Source organism: Enhydra lutris, unplaced genomic scaffold, assembly GCF_002288905.1.
Source record: "Enhydra lutris kenyoni isolate GAN:26980312 unplaced genomic scaffold, ASM228890v2 scaffoldscaffold56, whole genome shotgun sequence".
Classification (NCBI taxonomy): Eukaryota; Metazoa; Chordata; class Mammalia; order Carnivora; family Mustelidae; genus Enhydra; species Enhydra lutris.
Window position 1 is genome coordinate 8,558,722 of NW_019154140.1, and position 15,123 is coordinate 8,573,844.

Genomic DNA, 15,123 nt, shown 5'->3' on the forward strand with positions numbered 1-15,123 from the left:
CCTCTACGCTGCAACGCACGCATCAGCGCCACGGGGTGAGGCGGGGCCAGAACTGAGCATGCGCATGCTTATAAAACGACGCCAAAGATAGCCATTTTGACTAAGGTCAGAAGAATTGTGGGGACGCTGTTTGCTTTTAGGGTCTGCGGCCCCAGATCCCTTTCCTGAAGCCGTTCAGGATACCATGTTGACTAAGGGCAAGTGATACTTTGAATGCAGATTATGAGTAGCCTTGCTGTTTCCCCAGGCAGGAAAATAGGGCTTTTGGAAATTATCAATTGAACAGTGTAAGGTCCCACTGTTGAATGGGAGGAAGTCCGGAAGGAGTTAGAACAGCCATTTGTAACCATGTTTACTGAGCTATGTAATGCCTTCATTCGTTGGTACATTCATCCAGGTCTTGCTTGTTATTTGAGTGCGTTAAATTTGTAACAAGCGCTCTTCTAGGTATCAGAAAAATAAAGATGAGGGGCGCCCGGGTGGCTCCGTTGGTTAAGTGTCTGCCTTGGGCTCAGGTCATGATCCGGGTCCTGGTATCGGGCGGACATCAGGCTCGCTGCTCAGTGGGGAATCAGCTTTTCTCTCTCCCTCACCCCTTTCCCCCATCGTGCTCTTTTTCCTCTCTCTCTAAAATAAATAAATAAATAAAATCTTTAAAAGAAAAAATTATATGATCTCTGCTTTCCAGCAGCCTAGAATGCAAGAGCGAGAACCCAGGGGAAAAAAATGCAAAATAAAAGTGCTATAATTCCATTTAATAAGCGTTCACTTAGAACTTGGCACTGTGCTAAGCACAGAGCTTGCTTTCTTTTTCATGCAGACTCACAGGGAGAAATACATTTTACGTTACAACCACGTCACAGAATTCTGCTCATCCTCACTACAATATACTGTACTCTGAACTTTTCTATTCCCCACCTCCACCTCCATGTTGATCGTCTCTACATCATTGAATTCCTTATTCAATAATGAGCGGCTACCCGCAATTTGAAAAAATACTGCCTAACACATACAAGAAACAGTGTGGTCTAAAGGAAAGGTCACAGGTTTTATAACCAGAAAACTTGACTCCATGTAAACAAATACCATTGGAGCCCTTCTGTGCAGCAGGCATACCACTGAACCAGTGGCATTATCACTGTGTAATGCTTCTGTACTTCATGTCCTCCAGCTACAAAACAGAAATAATAGTACTATCCCTATCTCACATGTTTAGTCCCAGATCAAACAAGAGTGGGACACTAACAAAGTTTACACTTTATAAGCTATAAACACAGCTTGTTATTAATATTATTAGGGAAGATAGGAAGAAAGTAAATATTAACTGTACACACATTATCCCACTTAATCCTCCCCACAGCCTTTAAGATCAGAAGCACTCATTGATTGTACTAGTCTGTGCCTCCTTAGATACCTATCATACAATTAAATATGAGGACACAATACGTGTAAAATGCTTTAGAAGTACAGACGAGGAAGCAGTTTTAATCCTATCTGGGGAGTGGGAGTGTTAGTAAAGCCTGCAGAGACTTGATGTCTGAGCTAGTACTTGAAATGTGAACAGGAATTTACCAGATAGAAGGGGGTGGCACATTCTTAGCAATGGGAGGATCCTGTGACCTCTCAGGAATGAGTCATGTGTATATTTAATAAATACAGAAGCAAACAATTTATGAAGGTTTAGGGCTGTGAAGAAACATTGACCTCAATGTTCAGGTGACATCAGGGGTTCAGGGAGTGTGAGGCCTTCTTAGGCAGCTTTGGCTTGAGGAGGGGAAGAAGCAGCCTACAAAATATGTAGAGACCAGATGAGGAAGGAATTAGACTTTGTTCTGTAATAGACACAGGGACAAGACAGTGGGGTTCAGACCGATTTTGACTAGGTTTGCATTTTACATGGGTCGTATGCTCAGCTGGCATGGAGGACTGTCTGGAGAGGGGAAAATATGAAAGTAGACTCTTTCTGTGTCATTAGGGAAAAAAAAGACATGAGGCAAATTAGACCAGTGGCAGGAGGGACGGAAAGGAGGGGCAGATGGGAAAGATACTCATGAAATGAAGTGCATTTATTAAACAATTGGACCTAATGATTGGAAAGAGAGGAGAGAGTGTAAAATGACTCAGCTTTCTCCCTCTCCCTTTAACCTCTTGTCCAGTTACTGAGCACAGCTCTTTAAGTGTCTTTTGTGTGCACCCTTTTCTCCTTCCTATCATCACCACCCTAGTCCAATTCAGTAGTCCTAGCCACCAATGAAATTATTTACCCCTCTCTCGCATTCTTTACCCCCCACCTAATGATCTTTTAAAAATGCAACTCTAGTCATGTCTCTGTCTTGTTTAAAATCATTAATGATTTCAACTTCCTCCGCAGTAAAGACCAAAATCCCTACCAAGGCTCCCCTAACCTGGCCTGGCTTGCCCCTGGAGCTGCACTTGTTGACCCCTCTAGCATTTATTTGCACTTCTTCCTCCCCACCCCCACTGCCTTTTCACCAGGCTAAGTTCTACTCACCCTTCCAGGGCAGCTTAAAAGTTTTCTGTCTGTTTCAGAGGTATCTGAGGCCTGGAGCCATGCCTTTGTTAGAAGATCCCCTAGTACCTGTCCCCCCTTCACACGGCACTTCATTTATACTGGGGTTCTTCCAGTTACCAGTTATATGGCCTTTTTCACAAGTCATCTGTGTCTTTGCTCACTCATCCATAAATGGAAATCATAATAGTGCCTCTTTTACAGAGTTGTTGAGAGGAATAAATGAGATGCCATGTAAAGCACTTAGCATAGTGCTGGCACACAGTAACTGCTCAGTAAATATTCCCTTTCCTACTAAACGATAAACTTCTAGCGAACTAAAGATGGTATTCCTCTCATTTACTGCTATATTCTCTAGCTTTCGCAGCTCTAGTAGCCATCTGAGTGAGCAGAAGTGAGTTCAGTGGGACGGTGGTAGCCATGAGGGTTGGAGACATTGCCTGCCCTCCTACTCCTCCCTCCACCCAAGGCACCACCACACCCCTCCTGTTCCACTCAAGCCCCTTTTCTGTTGCACAAGCCCAGTGAGAAGAAGGCACAGAAAAGGTGAGGTTGTGTGTGTGCGCGGGGGGGGGGGGGGGGGGGGGGGCGTGGAGGAACGTTCTTAACCCCCTTTCTTCCCAAAATACGGTTCTCTGGTGAGGGAGGCATCCCGGGGCGGCACCTGTTAAGGGAAAAGCGTGAAAGCTGATGCCAAAACGCATGGGTTTGATTCCCGGCTCTGCCACTTATTGGAGGCGAGATCTGGGCTTGGTTATTTAATCTCCTGCTTCTCTGAGTCTCACTCGCCGGGCGGCTCTGCGGTGCCAGCGAGTTAATGGCTGTAAAAGGGCCTTGTGCCTCCCAACACGCCGTCGGAGGACGCGTGAGCACCGGGCGGAGGAGGGCAGTCACCTGAGCCCGCTCCCCCCCCCCCCGCCGCCCCCGCCGCCCCCGCCGCCCCCGCCTCCCGCGGGGAGCCGCTAATGGGATTTATGTTAATGACGAGGACGCGGGTGACCGCCCGAGCGCGCCGCGCCGCGCCCCGCCGCCCCCGCGCTCCACCTCTCCAGGGCCGGGCTGCCTGCCCAGAAGTCGCGACAGAGGAATTGTCACCGTGGGCCCCTGGGCGGTGGGAAGAGGCATGGCGCGGCGAGAGGAGACCCGCTCCCCGACTGCGGTCCGTCTAATCACACCCCGGTGTTAGTCTTCATCCTCCCTGCCCGTCTCGGCTTCTGCCTCCCGGTTCCTTCTCCTCTGATCTCCATCTCTAGAGGGTCTCACTCCCTACCTCCATTCGACAGTTGTTCTCCCTGTCAATTAAACCGAGATGTGAGCACTTCTGCGTTCCAGGCCGTGCGCTAAGCACGGGGGTGGGGGTGCGGTGGGGTACAAAATGCGCGGAGTGCAGAGGTGGGGACTGTGTTCTGGGGTTCAGGGAGAGCCAGCCCCCCTTCTGGATGCGGATCACGAAAGTCTGCCCGGAAGAAGAGGCAGTTGAGCTGAGCTTTGAAGTTTGGATAGGATCCCAACGAGGAAGGGAGTAGGAAGTGAAGAGCTCCGGAAGTTTTCAGAGAAAACGGAGAAGTTAGTTGATGCAGTGTGGCGGAAGTGCAAGGATCCTGATTGGTGAGTAGGGGGTAAAACTGGAAAGAATTTTGACTTCACAGTGTGAGGGACCTTGAATACCGTGCCGAGGAAGTTCAATTTCAACCTCCAGGCGCTAGTGAGTCATTGAAGGTTTCTGAGCAAATGACAGGACTGCTTTTTTTTTTTTTTAAGATTTTATTTATTTATTTATTTATTTGAGAACGAGAGAGCTGGGAGGAGGGTGAGTGGGGGAGGGGCAGAGGGAGAAGCAGACTCTCCACGGAGGGGGGAGCCCCATCAATCCTAGGACCTTGAGATCTTGACCTGAGCTGAAGTTAGAGCTTAACCTTAAATGACTGAGCCACCCAAGCGCTTCGTCAGCCTTATTTCTTCCAATTTCTCTAAAAGAAGCAGCAAAGTATAGTGGTTAAATGGTTGAGCTTGGGGTTATACTGGCCCTGGTTCAAAGTCAACTTCTATCACTTACACCTGTGTGATAGGCAACTTGACTTCTCTGTGCCTCTGTTTCTCTGCCTGTTAAATGGGGATGAGAATGATAGTGTGAGGGGCTGTTGGGCGGATTCAATGAAACAGTGTTTGTGAAACTCTCAGCACATTGCGGGGCACAGAGTTAGTGCTTCATAAGTATCAAGTAACTATTTTTTTTAAAGATTTTATTTATTTATTTGAAAGACAGAAATCACAAGTAGGCAGGGAGGCAGGCAGAGAGAGAGGAGGAAGCAGGCTCCCCGCTGAGCGGAGAGCCCGAAGCGGGGCTGGATCCCAGGACCCTGAGATCATGACCTGAGCTGAAGGCAGAAGCTTAAGCCACTGAGCCACCCAGGTGCCCCCAAGTTACTATTTTGTGTCTACCTGTCCTCCTCTCCGCTTCTTTCAGTCTCTTGTCTTTCTTTTATTTATTTATTTATTTATTTATTTATTTTGGAGAGAGAGAATCTTTTTTTTTTATGATTTTATTTATTTATTTGACAGAGAGAGCTCACAAGTAGGTGGGGGGGGGGGAGCAGGCTCCCTGCCAAGCAGACAGCTCGATGTGGGGTATGATCCCAGGACCCTGGGATCATGACCTGAGCTAAAGGCAGAGGCTTTAATCCACTGAGCCACCCAGGCACCCCTCTTCTTTTTTTAAAACAATTTTTAAAATATTTTATTTATTTATTAGAGAGAGAGAACACAAGAGGGAGAGGGAAAAGCAAACTCCCCACTGAGCAGGGATCCCAGGGAGACCAACGACACAGGACTCTATCCTAGGACCCTGGGATCATGACTTGAGTGGAGGGGCAGATGCTTAACTGACTGAGTCACCCAGGCACCCTTGTCTCTTTCTTCTTATGACCCTTCTCCCTCTCATCAAACAAAAACAAAAACAAATCTTCCCCAATACATGTTTCCGCATTTCACACCTAGGAATCATCCTCTCAAAGTGAATAAAGTGTCAAACTAAATCAGACTATAATTGAACCAAGGCCCGTTCAGAAACACTAGGGCCTCTCCCAAGCACCCAGGAGCCTTGCTTAGGGGAGGGTTGTAGTTATTGTACTGAACTCAACTCACCCAGATTCCAGTGTCTTTAAAAAAGAGAGACCACAGGGCGCCTGGGTGGCTCAGTGGGTTAAGCCGCTGCCTTCGGCTCAGGTCATGATCTCAGGGTCCTGAGATCGAGTCCCGCATTGGGTTCTCTGCTCGGCAGAGATCCTGCTTCCCTCTCTCTCTCTCCGCCTGCCTCTCCATCTACTTGTGATCTCTCTCTGTCAAATAAATAAATAAAATCTTTAAAAAAAAAGAGAGAGAGAGAGAGACCACAGCTCGTTTAACCCTACTTTGTCCCATCTCTGAAAACATGCCTGACCTTCAGGAGGTCTGCTCTACTGGTTGTTGTCAGATGTTGGTGTGCATTAGAATCCCTTCCAGAGTATTGTTAAACCACAGATTGCTTGATGGGGCACCTGGGTGGCTTAGTCATTAAGCGTCTGCCTTTGGCTCAGGTCAGGATCCCAGGGTCCTGGGATCCAGCCTTGTATGGGTTCCCTGCTCAGCAGGAAGCCTACTTCTCCCTCTCCTACTCCCCCTGCTTGTCCCTCTCTTGCTGTGTCTCTCTCTGTCAAATAAATAAAAATCTTTTTTTTTTTTAAAGATTTTATTTATTTATTTGACAGACAGAGATCACAAGTAGGCAGAGAAGCAGACAGATAGAGAGAGGTGGAAGCAGGCTCCCTGCAGAGCACAGAGCCCGATGTGGGGCTCGATCCCAGGACACTAGGACCATGACCTGAGCCGAAGGCAGAGGCTTTAACCCACTGAGCCACCCAGGTGCCCCAAATAAATAAAAATCTTACACACATACAAACACACACACACAGATTGCTGAGTTCCACCATTAGGTTTTTGGGGTTTTGTTTTTTTTTTTGCCCACTTTTAGAATTTCTGATTCAGTGGGTCTTCGGCAGGACTTGAGAATTTGCATTTCTAACACATTTCCAGGTGATGCTTCTGCTCCTAGTCTGGGGACCACACTTTGAGAACCACTGCTCTCTAATAGCTATTCAATGAGAGAGGAAAATAGCTGGTTCTTTAAAAAGATCAGAGATTTATGTAAATCATAGCAAGTATGGTACAACACCCTCACTAGCTATGTGAATTTAAACAGATCTCTTCCCTTCTAGCTGGTTTCATCATCTGTGACATGAGAAGTGGTTTAAATCCGTGGTTCCCAAACTGTAGCAGCCGTAGAGTGATCACAGGAGTTTAGCTCCTGACCCCATGAATACTCTGAGGAACTGGTCTGTGTGTAAACTGTGTGATTGCTGGGGAAGAATAAAATATACATGAGTTTTAATGATGCAGTCCAAAATTCAGTCATTATGTATTTTTTCAACCAACACACATCCATATTTTTTTTTTAAGATTTTATTTATTTATTTGACACAGAGAGAGAGAGATCACAAGTAGGCAGAGGGGGACGGGGAGGGGAACAGGCTTCCAGCTGAGCAGAGGCGATTCCAGGACCCTAAGATCATGACCTGAGCTGAAGGCAGAGGCTTAACCCACTGAGCCACCCAGGCGCCCCAGCCAACACACATCCAAAATGTGTTTGGATACCTGGCTGGCTCAGACGGAAGAACGTGCAACTCTTGATCTTGGGTCGTGAGTTTGAGCCCCACGTTGGGCATAGAGTTTACTTTAAGAAAAAAAAAAAAGCTGTTAACATGTCAGGATCATGGAAATTTTTTTGAAATTAAAAAGGTTGGAAACCTCTGGGCTAAATATTCTCTGAAGGCCCTTTGACCTACTATCCTACACAGCTGAACTGGTGAGTGGGCTCTAGACCACCAGGGGGCGCTGAAACCCGGGACGATGCGGAAACTGAGGCTCAAGGGCAGGAGGGCTGTTCCACAGTAGGGTGGGACCAAGATTCCAGTCCTGGGTCTATAGACCACATCGGAGAACTGTTACACATAGGCTCTGTAAGAGAGATGTATCTCTGGAGTTCGGAGAGGTAAGGGACCCAGAGGGGACAGTGACCTGTGTCCCAGGGCACTTAGCACGGTGCATACACCTGTGGTAGTGAGTGGTAATTCCCATCTGGTTGGACCTTGAGCTCCAGTCCCTAGCCTGCTGCATAAAACGGTCCTCACATTCCTCCTCTATCCTCGGGCAAGGGGAAGGGACTGAGGGAAGAAAAAGTACCAAACAAGGCACAGATGGCCATCCTGAGTGGCCATCGGCTCGGGAATTTGGCCCATGGCTCGGGAATGCAGGGAACTGGTAAAGACCTGTGGAGGCAGGGAAGCCTTTCTGAAGGTGGTGTTGAGGACAATCAGAGAGGAGCAGGAAGGTCAGTTTGGGCAGGGAGTTCTGTATAAAAAGGGAAATAATTATCGCTTGAGAAGAGGAGGCAGCAGCTCACAGCAAGAGGGGAGGACAGGAGAGGCCAGCACCCTCCTCCACTCTCTCACCACACCCCCACCCCACCCAGCCCTGCAGAACCCTGGGCAGAGCTCTGACCCAGCTCAGCCTCTCCAGTCAGGGATTTCTCCCTGGAAGGGCCAGAGGGAAGGGGGCTCCCACACACAAACCCCAGAGTCTGAGACTCATACTCAAACTGTCAGGATCCAGAAGACTTTCCAGCCCAGCCTGCAGGTGTACACAGACACGTGCTCACAGTGATGGGATAGAGACTTTACACCACCCTAGGACTGACTCTCTCGCTCTCTTTCTCTTTCTCTCTCCGGCTTGATCTTAGCAGAACAAATGAAGAAGGACCCAGGGACCCCAGCCCCCTTGGGCCAGAGCACTGGACCTTCACCCATTACTCCTTTACGCTTGCTCTAGCTGGGCCACCTCCTTTTCCTCTCTGACCAAGCTCCACTTATCTGCTGTTCCTCTCTTATGTATCCCAGCTGGCCCTAAGCAGTGAATTCCTTCCCACAACCACTCTGCCCTACATGGCTCCTCTTCCTCTGGGTACCACCCCAACCCCCAGTCTGCAAGTCTCCCAAGGCTTGTTCCCTTTGCCCTCTCACACCTCTGGCCCTTCCATAATACCTTTTTGAGGTTTGCCAAGCCTGAGTGCTCATCTAAGCAGAGAAGACCAGAAGGAGAGGCAGAAACACAGGGGGCATTCATATTGGCAAGGCTTCTCTGGACAGCAGAGTGGACAGCAGGACAGGCAGGCAGGCTGGCTACTCTGGAGAGGTTGTGCCCACCCTGCCTTCCCCCATCTCAACAGGACCATCTCCCAAGCTTAGAATTTTGGCTTCAGCATGCAAGCGTGTGTATACACAAACACACACACACACACACACACACACACACACCCACCACCACCACCACCACCACCACCAGCCTATCTGCTCTGCGGAAGTCGGCTTCCCTGGGGCCCCTAGGGCCTGTTTTCCCATTGCCCACCAAGGCTTTCCCACCTGCTTTCACAGGGGAACCCTCAGTCATAGGTACCCCCCAGACATCTCCGAATTTTTGAGTCTTCCAGCTTTCTAGAGACAAGGCCATATCAAATTTGGGATCACTGCAGCTGCCCCATTTACAGCCGAGCCCCTGTGCCTCCCTCCCACCTCAGCATATCCCTCTCGCCTCTGTGAAGCCTTCAAGGCTGGGAGGGAGGTCAGAATGGAGCCCATCTTGGCAAAATGAGAAAAGATTAGAGCAATACATTTGCTGTCAATGGCAATAAGGCTGCCTGAACAGGGGAAGAGGAATATTTGATTTCGGGCTCTCCAGGGGTCTTGGCAGAGGAACACTGGCAGCCCGCAGCCTCGGGCCTGATGGAGTGGGGAGGGCTGGTCCCAGCCCCAGCCAACTGGGGACCCCGGAGTCCCAGCCCTCCCATCTCCATATCGACCCTATCCTCTGCAGTCACCCGCAGGGTTGCGGCTCCCTCCTCCTGCCCCTCCCATCATTTCTCCCTTCCCACTGCCAAATTTGTGCTTCCCCTTGTGCTTCCCCAAAGAAGATTTTCCTACCCAGTGCAGGGTGATGGAGCAGAAAGAACCCTGCTCTAGGGGCTGGAGAGGAGGCCTGGGTTCTAACCCCCGTGCTGCGTCTGCGGACTTCAGGCAAGTCACTGGGTGTCTCTGAGCCTGGGGCAGTGTGGGGTTGCGGGACCACAAGGCATTTGGCATCCTGAGGTCAGCTCAAGCCATTCACCACATCAGTGGTCTTGGGTCCCCGTCACTTAACCTCTCTGAGCTCCCAGTTGTTCATCTGTAAAGTAGGGATGAAGCAAATAATAAGGCCTATCTATGTCCTAGGGCAGTGGTGAGAGTCAACAAAGCCTGGGGCTAAGAAAACTGTAAACAAGTGTGGCATAGTGTTGTCTCTTTGTGGGAATTTCTGGTGTGTTCCCTGGCTGAGGATGGGCCTGAGATTCATCCAGAAGCTCTAGAGAGTTCCTTCCAGCCCTAGGATGTGGCTCTGGACCCCACCCTCCCCAGGGGGCAGAGGGAGTAGTTTCTCTGGAAAGGACAGATGAGATTTTGGGGGGACGGGTATCAAACAGGCCTGAACTGAGGAGGAGTTGACTCTCCTGGGCCAATCCTGAAAGACATTCTGGAGGGAAAGGTTTTAGAAGCAGCTGGTCAAGAGTGTCTCTTTCCGACCTCCTACCCTCATGTTTATAGGCTAACTGCCCCCTGGAGTTGTGCAATGGGTGCATATGAGGCAACTTCTGCCCAGCTTTCCCGCAAATGGACAGGGTACTAGGCAGGAGAGGGCGCAGGGAGTCTAAGGAATGGAAGTAATATTCATTTCCAGGCTGCCTGGAAACATCTGCAGTGTTTTTCATGTCTACATCAGCCTGAGAAGGGGGCGTCACCAACATGAGGTTGGAAAACGTGCCCATTTGTATATGCTGGAAGGAACTGTGACTCAGGGGGGCTGGACAGCATCACCCCATGCTGCCTCTGATTGGAGAAAAAGGTCTGAAGCTTGGTTCCTTTGGCGGAGCTGAGAACCTGGGCAGAGCTTTAAGAGGATGGCACTGCTTAACCAACGGAGCACAGAGAATGCTTTGGAAAGTTTAGAGCCCTGCACAAATGCATTGTACCTTCATGAGCTGCTTTTCTGATTCCAACTTCATTTCCCACTGCCCCCCTGCATCGTCCTCCCCCCCGACCCGGGCCAGATCTCACTTTATTTTCCACCTGACACATCAGGCTGATTCATGTCTTTCCCTCCCCCATTGCCTATGCAGATCTCACCCATCTTTTGAGGCCTCCGTGAAGGCTTGCCTACCATGCAAAGTGGCAATAAGGATAGACTTCCTTGACTTACTGTTCATTTTTTATTAACGTGTCCTGATCCTACAAGAGAGTCCCCGACTCATTCTCTGAGGGCCCAGACTGTGGTGTTATCTCCTCCCTCTTTGTAATTTTGGGGCTTTGCATAGAGTCTGGTATGTATTGGGTGTTAGGAAAACACTTACAGCTGGAGGTGATGATTGTGGGGCTGGTGCTCATGAAAGAATTCAGAGCGGAATTTAAAGTCGAGGTGAGTGAGGAGGGCACTTGGATGGTGCTATCAGTTAGATGTCTACCTTCGGTTCAGGTTCTGATCCCAGGGTCCTGGGATCGAGCCCCGTGTCCAGTTTCCTGCTCAGTGCAGTCTGCTTCTCCCTCTCCCTCTGCTGCTCCTGTGTGTGCTCTCTCTCTTCTTCTGTGTCAAATAAATAAAATCTTAAAAAAAAAAAAAAAGTAGATCTGGGGATGGTGGTGACCTTGCTGATAGCTGTAATGGCAGGTAGGCTGGCGAGTTGAGCGCAGTGGTGTTGGTAGGGATGGTGGCGACTTCAATGATATGAGTGTGAAGATGGCGGTGGTGATGGCGGTAATGATGGCGACGGTGGTGGTGGTGATGGTGGTGGTGGTGATGGGGGCCATATTAATTACCTGTGGCTGCATAACAAATTACCCTCAAAACTTAATGCTTTAAAACAACACACATGTATTATCTCATAGTTTCTGCAGGTCAGGAGTCTGGGCATGATTTAGGTGGGTGCCTTGGGCTCCCTTTCTCTTAAGACTGCACCCAAGATGTCAGCAGGGGCTACAATCTCATGTGCAGTCTCCACCAGAGGAGAATCTGCTTCCAAGCTCATGCTCGTGGCTTCTTGGCAGGATTCTGTTCCTCTTGGGCTTGGGGGCCTTGCCGGGTGTTGGCCTGAGGCCTCCGTCAGTTCTTTGTCACCGCAGAGTAGCCGGCAACATAGCTGCTGGCTTTCCTCAGTGCAAGGGAGAGAGCACTCAGGCCAGAAGCTATGGTCCCGTCATAACCCAATCTTCACGTAACATCCCATCACCTCTGCTGTGTTCTATTCACTAGAAATGAGTCATTAAATATGGCCCACACTTTTTTTTTAAAGATTTTATTTATTTATTTGACAGAGATCACAAGTAGACGGAGAAGAAGGCAGAGAGAGAGAGGGAAGCAGGCTCCCTGCTGAGCAGAGAGCCCGATGTGGGACTCGATCCCAGGACCCTGAGATCATGACCCGAGCCGAAGGCAGCGGCTTAACCCACTGAGCCACCCAGGTGCCCCACCACACTTTTTTTTTTTTAAGATTTTATTTATTTGACAGACAGAGATCACAAGTAGGCAGAGAGGCAGACAGGGGGTGGGGGAAGCAGGCTCCCCACGGAGCAGAGAGCCCGATGTGGGGCTTGATCCCAGGACCCTGAGACCATGACCTGAGCCGAAGGTAGACGCTTAACCCACTGAGCCACCCAGGTGCCCCAATATGGCCCATACTTTTTAAAAAAGTATTGCATATAGACACACACTGTTACATTAGTTTCAGGTGTATAACACACAGTGATTCAACTTCTCTATATGTCTGTTGTGCTCACCACAGTGTAACTGCCATCTGTCACCATACAACATGATTACAGTGCTGCTGACTCTATTCCCTATGCTGTGCCTTTTATTCCCAAGACTTAGTTACTCTATAACCAGAAGTCTGTATCTCCTACTCTCCATTTTGCCCACCACGCCCCCACCCATGCCTCTGGCACCCATCAGTTTGTTGTCTGTATTTATAGGTCTGATTCTGCATTTATTTTGTTTATTCATTTAGTGTTTCAGATTCCATATATGAGTGAAATCATACAGTATCTTAGTCTGACTTATTTCACTTAGCATAATACCCTCTACGTCCATCCATGTTGTAACAAATGGCATATCTCATCCTTATTTAAGGCTGCATAATATTCTTTACACACACATACACACACCCCACATCTTCTTTATCTGTTTGTCTCTTGATGGCCACTTTGGTTGCTTCCATATTTGGCTATTGTAAATAATGCTGCAGTAAATACAGAGTGCATATTATCTTTTGCATTAGTGTTTTTGTTTTCTTTGGGTGAGTACCCAGTAGTGCAATTACTGGATCATGGAGTAGTTCTATTTTTAACTTTGTGAGGAACCTCCATACTGTTTTCCACAGTGGCTGCATCAGCTGGTGTTCCCACCACCAATGCACAGGGGTTCCTCTTTCTCCACATCCTCGCCAACACTAACACAGCCCATACTTGAGGGGCTAGGATTACACAAGGGCACAAATATGGGGAGGCAGTGGCCAGTGGGAGTCACCTTAAAGGCTGCCTTCTACAATGGCGATGGTGATAATGATGATGGTGGAGGAGGAAAGATGGAGTGTGTGACTACATCAGGGATGATGGTAGCGTATCAGAGAGTGAAAGTGTTAGTGTCCACATGAGAATGGAAAAGTGGATCCTCTAAACTAGATCTGGGCAGAGGAGTGTCGCTGACTGGAGCCAGAGATACAAGACCTACTCTCCTCCACTGCACTCTACCCCCATCCTGGTCTGGGTCCATATCCATTCCCCTAGAGTCCTCCCTACCCATTGCTTTCTTTGCCAATCACCCCCACCCTAAGCTGATGTTCTCTTTTAGGCAATTAATGAGCTAAGTAATGGCCAAATGGAGAGAAATTACCACCAGCAATCAAAGGAAGGAGAGAGAAGAGAGTGGTTAGAGGCCCAGGGGAGACAGAGAGGTACTGAAGGTTTGGGGGCTGGGCTGGAGTTCTCACAAGTTGGATAAAGCCATCCACCTGATTCTATACTGAGTCCCCATGTCCTTGGTCTCCGGCTCCACATTCCCATAGGACAAAGCCCACCACCACCATCACTTTATCTTCCCTCTCTCAATTCTTCACATAGGCTTTAGTCTAGAGCTTTGCTAAGCTCAGCATAGCTCATTCTCTCCAGTCCCCCTGCCTCTAGCTCCTTCCTCTAATCTCTCCCCACTTCTGACTACCTGCTATTTCTTAAAATCCCCCCGATATTACCTCTGTTCTTTGATAAGCACAGAAGAAGCTCATCTTTTCTGATGTCTCATCCCTTCCATGACTATCACTAAGCCCCCTAATCCTACCCCAATGCCAAGGTTTTTAGGTCTGGTAAGCCAAAATAAAGCCTATTATCCGGAGAAGTCTCTTTAAGCAGCCAGGTGACATTGGGTGTCAGGGACCCAAGTCCTCTTGCTGTAGAAGCATCAGGTTGAGTGACAGGGGTAAACTATATTCAATTGGGAGTAAGGAGACCAGGATTCTAATCCCAGATTTGTCACTCACTAACCATGTCACTTCTGCTCAATGTCCTCATCTGTTTAATGGTGGTAGTTGAATGTGGAAGGTAGATCAGATGACCTCTACCCCGCCAGTTCTGAACTTCTCTGAGTCCCATGAGAATGGTAGAGGTTGAGTGGAGGATGATGGCCACGCTAGAAAGGCCAAGGGCCATGTGGCTGACCGAAGAGTGTCTGTTTGCAAAGGATAGTTAAACCTGGTCATAGTGGGGGGCCTTTGCTCTGTGCACCAAGGCCACCCCAACCTTCCTTTCCTGCATCTGCCCAGGCCCTCCACTCCCAGGTACATGACCTTCGAATTGCCAGCTCCCCTCTGGCCCTCATCAGCCTGTCCAGACAGTGCCCATCTGCCACTTTTGTCTCTAAGATATCACTCACCTCTTTTGTTTCCTTTCTTCTTCCCAACACACCCATATTTTTCCCACCCTGGTTCAGACCTTAGCCTCTTCTCACCTGGGCCTCCAGATGACACACCTGACTGTCCTGATACCCCGCCCCCCCCAACCCGCTTCTTCTGCTGCACAACACCTCTCTCTCCCGGTTCTTCTCTTTGACCGATCTTCCTTAGTTCCCTTTCTCTTCTAGCCTCCTTTCCTGCCACCTGTCCTGCTGCACGCCCCTTAAATTTGGGTGAACTCCCTAACGCTTTGTCCCAGGCCATCTCATAATGGTAACATAATAACAAAAGCGAAAACAACTTGGATTTAGTGGTTCTTATACGCCACAAAGGACCTTCACATGTATTTTTATTTGATTCTCTGAGATAAACTATTCTCTTCCATTCAATAGAAGTCAATTTTGCCTTCATGGATTCTCTGAAAACTGTCCTTTCCTTTTTATTTCCATTGCCACTGCTTTAATTCAAGCCTTTAATGCCT

At 48.8% G+C, this 15,123-nt stretch overlaps 1 protein-coding gene across 1 annotated transcript in view; it reads left to right on the forward strand.

The window, feature by feature from the left end:
- The first annotated feature begins 4,084 nt into the window (after window positions 1-4,084).
- The window catches only part of LOC111157863 (acid sensing ion channel subunit 1), a 43,514-nt gene continuing 32,475 nt past the window's right edge, over window positions 4,085-15,123 (forward strand). The window contains exons 1-2 of the mRNA XM_022519561.1: window positions 4,085-4,138; window positions 13,550-13,652. The gene's annotated coding sequence lies outside the window, so the exon portion shown is untranslated. The remainder of the gene's footprint in view (window positions 4,139-13,549; window positions 13,653-15,123) is intronic.